This window comes from Rhynchophorus ferrugineus, unplaced genomic scaffold (assembly GCF_030347505.1).
Source record: "Rhynchophorus ferrugineus isolate W39M unplaced genomic scaffold, kcgeb_rfMv2 rfM14, whole genome shotgun sequence".
Classification (NCBI taxonomy): Eukaryota; Metazoa; Arthropoda; class Insecta; order Coleoptera; family Curculionidae; genus Rhynchophorus; species Rhynchophorus ferrugineus.
This window is the reverse complement of record NW_027472593.1, coordinates 515226-527322: the sequence shown is the minus strand read 5'-3', so window position 1 is coordinate 527322 and position 12097 is coordinate 515226. Positions and strand designations below refer to the sequence as shown.

At 29.5% G+C, this 12097-nt stretch overlaps 1 long non-coding RNA gene across 1 annotated transcript; it reads left to right on the top strand.

Moving 5' to 3' along the window:
• Positions 1-898: 898 nt before the first annotated feature.
• Positions 899-2905, top strand: LOC143205703 (uncharacterized). Its single transcript, XR_013007863.1, has 2 exons — positions 899-1471; positions 1528-2905. It is a non-coding gene; the product is annotated as an uncharacterized LOC143205703 (long non-coding RNA).
• Positions 2906-12097: the final 9192 nt, after the last annotated feature.

Sequence of the window (12097 nt, the reverse complement as noted above, 5' to 3'; positions counted from 1 at the left end):
ACAAATTTACCAAAATAAAACTTATTGATATTAAAAATATGTTAAATATTAAAAAGTATAATAATGAAAACAATCAACTATTATATTACTTTAATTAAATGTAAATAGTGTTAGTTACAACAAAGCTATATTTATTCAAATATCAAAAATTATGCATTATTTTATTTAATACTTTATAAGTTATTTGTTTCATCCTACATTGATTTTTTTAGTTTCTATAATGGAATATTAAAATGTAGCTAAAAATAATTAAGAAAACACTTAATCATAAATATATTTAGTAATAATAATTGTTTGAAAACTGTTTTTATTAATAATAATAAATTTACGTTTTCAGTATTATGTAAAAAATATTTTCAATAAATTACAATTTATTTGAGTCCCAATATTAATCAATATTCAGTATATAAACTAATGAAATAAAAACCGATATATTGTTAAGTATATGTTAATAATGAAAATAGATAACTTTTATACTAAATTAATCAAATATAATTAATTAAAATACCTGAAACCATATAAATTTAAATAAAAAATCAGTGTTAAGATTGAATTAAGGAACTATGTAAATCCTGTTCAGAAATCTTTTTAAAAAGGTTATTAAAGTAAAAAATAACACTGTTTTCGGATTTTATAATCATCTAAACGAACTGATACATAATGGCGATAATATAATGTGTCATAAAAATAATACAAACCTTATATTACGAACAAAAAGCATTAAATCCTATTGTATGTGTGTACATAGAAGATTAATCTTATTAAAAAAGTAAAAAATAACTGGCACTAAACTGGCATCAAAGTCGCAAAACAATATCGAAAAAACCTAAATCATGCATTTCGGCGCGAACGAACATCGACGGTCATCAGCGTTTGCGCGAGACCAGTGTGGCAACGACTGACCATAGAAAAAATAGAAATTTCACGGTATAGGCGACCTTGGGGAAATGTTTTGTTTAGTTCAATCAACTGTAGCGCTGTGATCGCAAATTGTGATTGGCAGTTTAAATTGCAGGTGCCGCCACTAACATGAAATGTGATTGGTCGATCAAATTGTGTGAAATCAGCATTTTCTATAGGCGTCCATTTTTATGTTTGTTGTTTGTAGGTTATGGTTTTTGTTTAGATCACGAAATTTTCGTTTTACGTTGTGCATATTTTCTGTTTTACATTAATTATTATGGGGTAATAATATAAAAATTGATGACAATACGTCAGTGTAGTAAAAGATGTAGTGTACCGGGGTAAAATTCTACTACGGAAATTAGACATCGTTTCCCAAAGAATGATCTCGATACTTTCCAAAAATGGGTTGATCAAGTAAATAATAGTAAGTTACCTGGATAAACCACAATGCAAATATATCAACGTCATGGTGTTTGTTATGGACATATTAGTGAAAAATTTAGAATTATCCTTCCTTCACGAACAGGTATTTGGGTAAATGCATATCCATCATTGGTTTTATCAGGTACATATAAAATTATCTATCTACTACATGTCTGTTTATATATTGTTTGTTTACAGAAACTCAAAAACTTATGAAGATGTTAGTAGTAATAAAATTCAATTAATCTACCAAGTTGTGCGTATGTTGTCAATGTGATGTCTCTACATAAAGAAGTCTTACAAGAAGGTAATAATTAATATAACTGGATAATTAGTAGTAATAAATACTACTTTTAATTGTAAAATATCCCTAAAATATTTGCAATACTTTAACTTTTTAGAACAATCAGTGTTCAATCATTTTATAGTAGAGGAATTATATATTTAAATTTGATTGCCTTGTTAAGAAAATATTTGTTATGGTGCCATCAATTAAAAATTTAATTGCTACTTTTAGGGGATTTATTAACTTAAAGAAAACTATTTTGTCTAAATTTACAAATAACTACATTTGTTTAACAAATCTTAACCAAGATTGCTTAAAGATTTTTGTTGGATCTATTAGAGGTCATAGAGGTAGAAACAGCATCCTTCCCCTAGTATGTTCGAGAAATTTCTAAAAGGGCTCATCATTTCATTTTTTTCACATCATTCGCCCGGAGCAAATTGTGAAGAAGATGAACATGTTGGCGCTTTAGATAACTTACATTATTTTTTAACTGGAGATGTAGCATCACCAGAGGTTGTAGAATCACCAGTTGAGTCTATATTTTCAGTTCCAGAGAACTTTGCTCTGAGGAAAACAAGAGTGGAACGTTGCACGTTAGTCTATATTTCAGGCTATTTGATAAAACTTCTGAGAAAAAAGACAACGTGCAATATCTGTCTACATTCTACATTAAGTAGTTCCACAGATCAAAAACTCGATACTGATTTTATAGAAGCGATGCAGCCGCGTAGACCCAAATTAACAACTCCATCAAGACTGTTTTACTATACTGTTTGTAGATCTTTAAGCTATCTCTTTTATTTAATACCTAGATTTTGTCATAAAAATAGCATATCTGTTATTCTGAGAGATGTCTTAAAAAAACACATAAATTTTAAACGTTTCAACTGCCCAGTCCATAGCGATTTTGAAGACCACATTTTAAATCTTATTGTCAAATGTTCATTGTATTTTTGGGTTAAACAAGTTAATTCAATATTAACAGGGAAGGACTTAAAGTTTACCTTCAGTATAGCACAAATACAAGATAGAACTCTAATAGATCCTATAAAATTGATGGCACTAAACAAATACGAAAAAGGGAGCAGGCGTTATAGAAGAGTATTTTAATTATTTTGTCTGGAGTATGGGGCTTTTAATTTTTTTTATTTACATTTTTGTAGTTTATTTATTTTTGCTTTTTGCAATTATGTATATTTCTGTTGTTTTTTATTATTATTTATATTATTTACATTTATGTATATTTGTATAGGATTTTATTTTAATAAATTAGTTTTTTAAATTAAATTCGATTTTCATTCAAATATTATTGGCCAGCAAATGTGACGTCATAAAATAGTCACGTGAAATGGCTGACCAATCAAAGCAAATTATTTTCCTTACAGGATTCTATATAATATTTTTAAACTAACCAATCAAATTCACGTTGTCAGCGCCACCAATGATTGGACTAAACAAGATTTTGCCCCACCACTTAGCATTGTAGTTGTACACCCCTGCGACTGACTCACAGCGTACAAGCGGTATAAGGCACACGGCTAGGCGGCCCCACCCGTCAAGACGGTTCCTGGAGTAGGCGCCCGCACCCGTCTCTACCGGGTACGACCGCTCACTAGCATTGTAACTAATCTTCGATAGGATTTATCAAAATTAGCGAATACGATATATTATAACCAATCTTTATATATAATAGTGGTCGAAATTCCAGCATACTTTGTTAAATTAGTTATGTTATTACGATAGTTAATTATCTTTATTAATTATAAAATAATATCTATTCAAAATCAGAGTGAGCTCACGTTAGTTGTTTATAATATCGCTTGTCGCATTTTGTAAAACCGTTTTAAAATCAGACATTTTCGTTTTCAAAAAATTCTTTCAAATAATAGTTATAGAAACTACAGGTTAAGAAGCGACAAACGTTGTTTTAAGGCTTTACATGTATTGATAAATTTCAAATCGCTTCACATTAATACTCTGATTTAAAATGCCGCGGGTTTGCTGCGGGTTTTATCAGTTACTAAAATATCTCAAAAAATTAAAAATATAATCTTGGATTCAACGAAAAGAAACCGTCCTAATACGAAGCGGGTGATGAATCAAGCTCAATTTGATCTGTATCAGAGATCAAACATATGAAATGTATGAAACAGTGAGTAATTATAAAGATAATTTTATACAATTATTTCAGAAACTGTCAGCCTGGAAAGTATCGATAGAAATCTTATAGATATGCAGCTCTTTGAGGCATTCAGAATATCTGTTAGACACTCTTGGGTAATATAGGATTTAAATATCTTAAAAATAACTCAAAGAGAGGTCCAGACAATGCTTTTAAAAGAATACAATTTTCAAAAGCATATAATAGCAAAGAGGACTTATTTCAATTTGTGTATTTAGATGAAATATATATATTACAGAATTATACATTGAGTCACTCATGGCAATATGATAATAAAAAGTGTTAATAAAACAAAGATTGATGAGAAAAGGGAAAGGTTCATTGGTATAAAAGGTATATTGTGCTTCATGCTGGAAACAGTAATGGTTAATAATACGTCCGGCTTGAATGAACACAATCAGACACATTGAAGAAGAAATTAACAAATGATGGAATTGTGAACAGGCGTTAGATACACTGGAAAATTAACAGCTTAGTTATTCGCTTGAATAAAACTTTGTGGATGTGGGATTATGATTGAATGCTGACAATCTCCAAGACAGGGTGATGGGAGCGGAAACAACTGAAAGTGTACATATAATTAATATAAAATAGCTGTAGTATATCATATTCTAGAGTGTGAAAGACTTATGTGCATAGATATGTGTGTAATTATTCAGAATATATATGAGTATTTGGTTAAAATGTACTAGGAGAGAAAGAATACTCACTGTTTTGCAGATATGGCAAATCCATTAGGGAAAATGCAGTCACTAAATCTAGTTTTATCAAGAGAGATGTATAGAGCTAGTAAGAGAATAAGTGATATCAATGAGGATGACTTTACAAGGAAACAAGAACAAACTGTAAAAGATAAATATATTAAATCTAATTAAAGTAAAATACAGTACTTGGATATACAATTGTTAATTAGGTTGATTAGGCATCCAGGGGATACTACATAAAAAACGCTCCTAGAACTCTACCTCATAGAAGGTCTGGCAAAGAGTTCAATATAAATATAATAAAACCTAACCTCCAAAATATTATGACTGTATAATTAATTGTAGTTTAATCCGATAAAATATGCACTAGATGTATTCTAATGTTAAAATAAATTATATTAAATAACATTTGATGATTCATTAGTTTATTTAGAATATACATAGATACTACAGCCAAAATGACTTAAAGCTCGAGCTAATGCGGCAACATTGCGATGTTTGGACGCCATCAATTTAGATGACGTGATTTCACTGTTTGATTGAACGGACTTATACACTGAAATAATAATATGAATGTGACATGTTTAAATAGCTCACCTTAACATTATTTTAATTTACTGATTATTGTATTAAACATACTTTTTAATACTATTTTTACAGAATAAACTCTTCAATTAATGAAAATATAAGGTTACTTTTAGATCAAATCTCCATACATAACAAACTACCAACAAGTTCAATATACGGTAGTACTAAAAATAATAACAAAAGTATTATAATTAAGATTATTTTTAAAACTATAATGGTTTCAGAGAACTATATATATATATATATATATATATATATATATATATATATATATATATATATATATATATATATATATATATATATATATATATATTAAAAGAATTTTAATACAGTCATTAAAAGGTCATTAGGCTTTTAAACAACTATGGTTATCAAGTAAATAACTAAAATAATGATTGATAAAAAGCATATTTTATTGTATAATAGTGAAATGTATAAATATTTTGAAACACTTGCTAAATTACTGTGAAAAATTCACAATTTCTTCTAATTGCAACATCGATTGTGGACCATCAACGTAAATTGTGTGGCTACTTCCTTAATTTTTCTGTATAGTTTCAGTAACTCAGATTAATCTATTAATGGATTTTCACATTTTACTCCATAATATTTTTCACCTAAAATTTACATTCAAGGTAATACTAGGGCTTAATTGGTAAAAGAGCAATTTACCTATCAAATAAAATTTACCTTCAAGGCAAAACTATCACATTCACTCTTTGTTTATATTATATTTTTCCCCAGTTCATCAAATTGTCAGATTCCTTCCAGTATGAAAACTTATTTATCACAGGCAATTGCAGGTAAATCATTTCAAGTTTATTTTTAGACTCGTTACTACTTCACATCCAACTTTGTGTTAGTATCCTAAATTTGAACATACTCACCTACAAAAGTCCAATTAAAACATTATAAAGTTTTTATCTAATCATTAATATTCTTTGCAACACTCGTTTTAACTCTTGATGTACATATTAATATATGTTTTACCTGCAATACTTGATTAGTGCTTAATTACGAAATTCCTTTCCTAACGAAACCTGAAATTAATAAAGAATTAATACCAATAAAATAAAATCAGAAAAAGCTTAATAACCTTTACAAATACCTCTGGACTCTGATATAATATGTCTTCATTACCATATGAACTACTATCGGTTCTTAAATGAATATAAATTTTCAGCTGTACTATATTTTCCATAGATCAAATTCACAGACATTCTTAAAATTTAAAATCAATTGATTAATGTTTATATTATGTATTTGAAATAGTTAGTTACGAAAATGTAAATACCTTGTGAATACAGGTCAAACTATTCTTGTTATCCTGGAATTTTGTCATTGTATATTGGGATAAAATTTTAACATATCATATTTTTATTTCACAGCTGACTATACCTACAAAAAATGTAAAATGTAACTTTATATTATCACATTATTCTATATAGACTTGTTTCCCAACTTAGGATTACTTTTTTATAGTTCCACCAATACTGGAATATCCAAAACGAATACAAAATCATAAACAACATGGCTTAAAATTAAATAACAGCATCTAATAATATTTTAACTAACTAATTTTCCATTTTAAAGGCAGAATAATACAGAACCGTGCTTTCCGATTAAAAATTGCTTTGACAAGCATTTTGCGATACAGCGTTGCCAGATTTTAAACATTCAAATTACACGTTCCTGGTCAGTCTACGAACAACAGAAACGGCAATTAATCTACCGTATAAGAGTTGAAACTGGCAGGGCGTCAGTCAGAGCCTAAAATATTTGTTTATATAATTTGTACCGCCAATCCGACACCTATTCCTGGTTATTTGATTTAAGCTTATTTCGTTTTATTGAAATTTATTTATTTGTAGCGCATATTACACAAGTGCTCCCGTTTTGCTCCAAAAAGGGTCAAGGCCGATTAATATATAAAAGATATATTTAATTACAAAATAATTTTTAAAATACGAGATGCAAAAAACTAATTAACTAATTACAATATTTAAAATACAAAATACAGTAATTTAAATCTATTTACTTAAAACTGAAAACGCAAATTACAAAATACAATCAACTGTTAGATTATGTATATAGAATAAAACTTTCATGAACACTAAATTTTTAAATATTCCGTTAAACAACCTCTTGTGGGGACATGAAAAAAATCTGCTAAAGAAAACAGTCTTTCTGCAGGTCTGGATCAGCACAAACTTGTGTTATATTGTATAAACACATCTTGTATTGGCCTTATAAATTAGTTTTAAAGGTTTTTTTTTAATTTGAAGCTTTATTATTAAAAATCGGTACAACGTATTTTATTCAAAGTAATGTCTATCGATAGTTGCACTTTTTCTCATATTCCAGGCAATTTACGGATTTCATCTCGAAAGAACGGGTCTGAAGAATATGGCAGGTGGGGCAGCTCTTCTCATTTTAATCTTTCCAAGTATGTTTTTGCCAGTTTAGCAACATGTGGTCGACCGTTGTCATGCTGAAGAACAACATTGTTGTGTCTGCTAGTATTCCGGTTGTTTTTGGCGCAGTGCTCAGCTCAAATGCGCCAATTGTAGTTAAAGGCGATCCCCATGGATGGTTTCATCGAGTAATGCCTTGAAATATTTGTGTTCGGCGTGAAAATCACCACTTTTAAAACGTCGAAGCCTAATATTCGCTGACCTTCAGCCGCTTTTTTCTTCAAATTGAAACAAAAAAGTAAAACTTCCCACAAATGCGATTTACTCGGTACAAATTCAGACATCTTCAATGGATTGAAAACAATTGTTCATACTTCGACAAAATGACACATACTAAAAGCTGGAGCCTGTCAGTGAGGCTTCAATATGAAGTTGGTTATACATGTTTGATGCGATGCGATTTAATTGATATGAAATTTTTTAAATTAATTAATAGGCCCTATATTTTAGATAACGTTCAAGGATAGTAGGTATTTTGCTTTTATCTTTTAGGAAACTGACTTTTATTTTTAATATTTGTTAAATATATATAGAGTTGGTCACTCTCCCTATTCACAAAAATAATAAGATCATCTTCTTTATTAATACTGCTACTCGTGTTACTTCCAGGCATTATTTCATGTTTTTTTTTTGTAATTTTCCTTTAAGACATTTTAGGGTAAATTAGATGGTTCGGTGAATGGTGGTGAAACGAAATTGAACAGTGGTGGTTTACATTTTGTGACCGTTATTTATTGAAGTAATATAAAAAATGTGGAAAATACAAAATAGATAAAACGGATGGCAGCGGTGTTAGCTGGTGACGAGGCTTGGGCAGTCGATGGTGGGACGTTTGAACCAAACGATGGTCTGTTACTGAACGATCGAAATAGCCTTCTGTGTTCTAGTTGTTCGCCACTTCCTAATTCGGATACGAATCGCCCCCCCCCCCCATCCTCCGTAGTCTCTAGATTTGGCCCTTCAAATTTCAAAGTTTTCACATATTTTTTATCTAAAATAATCAGATATTTGTGTACAACTTTATTGCTGAGCTGATGTGATGTGATTTTTTTATTATTATTTTAACTTCTACCTACTGATCAGTTTGAAGTCGGTGCCGAGCCCAAACAATACAAAAATAATAATATAATTTTGTGATATATACAAAACATTAAATTGCGAACAAAACAAATCTAATTTGTTGCTCGACAAAAATAATATTGTAAATAGATAAATAAGTTTAGTTAGGCATAAGTAAAATTGTGTGTATGTAGTGGAATAAAAAATACGGGTAGTAGATAGGTTTTTATTTATTTTTATTTAGTTATTACAACGATTATTATGTAGATATTTTATTTTAAAATATTTTTTTGTGTTAAAAATCTAGAGAGAAAGAAGAGAGGGAAAGTCACTCGCCAGGTAGAAAATTGATTCAAACGAAATCATCGCCCGCCTACTTTGCAGTCCTCGAATAACCGTAATTTTCCAACGGGTTAAAATGAAGGTCGGGTAAAGAAGTTAAAGCATCGCTGAGTCAAGTATATTGAGCTAAAAGGAGACTGTTGAGAAATAAATCAACACTTTTCCAAAATTTTCGTTTTTCTTTTGTTGGCTAAGTACTTATTGGTTCACCCTCGTATTTCAATCGATATTTTTAAAACCTCAAGAAAATACACACCTGGGCCTTTCTTCGCATAATTTTATTCCGAAATCATTATTTCCGAAACCGCATAAAACTCTGTTTAGTCGATTTTGAGTTTGTCACGATTGGACAAATGCAGCATGGGATGTTGCTTTATAATATATAACCATAGTGATGACAATTTAATTTCAGACATTACTTTCAAACTCTCATTATGGTTTGTACTATCTACATGTTGTTCAAAAAATGCGTAAACATAAAAAAATTACATACTAATAATGGTTTTCCGGATGCTGAGTAAAATATCTCTCAATGGCAACTAATTATCTCTCATTTATTAAAAGTATTTTTTAACCTGCAAATTAAATCTTTATTCAGGAATTGTTTCATTACAAATATGTGAATAATATTTATAGTTTGTTGTTTTGTCAGTTTAGAGGTAACCCACGAACTAAATCCATTTTACGCACTAAAATGTCCACTTAACAGTAACCTCCATCCTTAGTGAATAAATTGTTATACAATATACAAGGAGCTTGCGTGTATTTGCGTAATGAGCGATATTTATTGCTGGAAATGCATTGTATCGATATAAAGAATCTCAGCTAATTATAAACGGCATTCTCTTATGATTATTAAATTATTTGGTGTATGCAAACGCTAATAATTTACTTCTCAGAAATGTATTTTCGATATTCGTTGCTTTTACTACCGAAGAAATCAGTTCTTCGGTAGCCAACAAACGAATCAGGCTTCGGTAGCCCATGAAACACTTTTAAAAATTTATTGTCATGCTGCTTCGTGATATTCCAATTGTTGGTATAGACTGCAATGACTTAAACGTGGCGATTTTGATATCAGTTCGACGACAATAAATCGCAAAACTTATTGAACGGAAACTCTGCTTAAGAAACTCTCATACAGTTTAACAGACAAAGAGACTGGATATTTTTCTGTAGTGTATTGCGATTCGATGAAAAGAGGTTGTACTACGACAATCCTAAGCCCAATCATGGGTTAAACAAAACAGAAAATGCAATGTAACTGCTTTCGCAGATGTCTACCGACGTCAATTAAACAAAATCATGCCAGTAATTATTGGCTTGCTCTTTCATTAACTGTTCGAGCTCAATTTCAGTTTAGTAATATTATAAATCATATAATCATTTCAGTAATTTTTTTATTAATTAAAGCAATAAATTAATAATAGTAGATAAATTAATTAAATTATAAATTGGCACAATATACATTAATCAAAATATTTTTTCTACAACTTCTTTTCAGCTTTCTGGCAACTTATATATTCCCACATATCCTCAGAATTTGGAAACTAATTTATTCTGATTTCTATTGCATTTATTTTTGTCTTTCAGGCAGTGAGAAATAAAACCTGCTTTACTTACAGCTGTATTGTTCTTCTTAAAAATTAATTATTTTTATCAAAAAATCAAATTATGCTTTTATTAGTACATCAAACAATACGAAAATCAGCCAATATAACAACAATATTATGTTGGCTTTTTGAGACGCTGACGAACTATGTATGTCAATATATACATAAAAAATATAGTACAACAAACACTTAGGAGACTATTATTAGGAGACATAACCATACAGATACCATAGTTATAACAAAAAAGACATATTAAATAAGTGCTTCCTCATATTTGTGACGATACTGTGCCGAAAGAACCATGTTGGTAATTTGGTTGTTTCGCAACTGTTCAGCATTTCGAAATCCGGTGAGTAACTTCTCATTCGAGTTGCAACAGTATATCCTAACTTTGCGTTTGTTACTCGCTGATCAGCTGGTCAGTTTCACTCGGTTGAGTATATACCTTTAAAGCACTTTGCTTATTCAGCAGCAGATTTCACAACGAAAGTAATTAATGTCAAAGATGCAATATCGAGCATTCAGGCCTGATCAGCGTATGTATACACTGTTATCGTCAAGATGAATATTTTATTACTCCCTAGAATCTGAAGTCAAACTGAGAAACAAATTATACAGCTTGTGAGGCCACAGAATGGAGACTATTTTTTTAAATTTTACATACCCCACACGGAATACCTCTTTTACGAAAAAAAGTGAGAAAATGACCATTTATACAAAAAAGAAATATATTCCTTCATTCGTCAGTTTGATTATATGAACAAATATTCAACAATATACCAGGTACATAGATTCACAGTTTTCGAGGATAAAAAATAAGCTCAGTTATATTCTTAGATGGACCTTGGATATAGTTTGGCATATATAAAAAATATAGTACAAGAAACAGTTAGCGGACTATTATTTGGGGACATAATCATACAGATACCATAGTTGCAATAGGCAAAAAAGGCACATACTAAAAAATAGGCTAAATTTATGAATAGTAAATTAAAAATGAACAAGGGGAAAAAACAAATATTAAACGAAATAGACAGGTTTAAATGTCTAATTTTAAATAACTATAAACACTATCAATTAATGTTAGTTAAAACAACTTTTAAACTATATACAAATAATATATTCAATTCATTATTATTAAATGGCGCAATAAAAATTAAAACAAATATAATTCGTTAAATCAAACTTTTATTAACTATTAATGTGTTTAAACATGATTACAATACTGTAACTAGGATTATAAGTATTCTGCAACAATATATGTAGAGAAAGTTCTCAAACATAACCTAACATATAGAAATTTGAAAATAACATCAATTTTAATTATTGTTGAAGTATAAATATTTGATTTTCAGTCATTATCTGGCTTCATCCAGAGCATATCGGATAATGGCCATATTAATTTTGTGTCAACAACCCCCTCAACGAAGGGTAATAAATCATCAACTTTAACCATTTGACACAAGTCATATTTTCCAAATTCAATTTTAAGTTTCTGAATTTTGAATAACAAT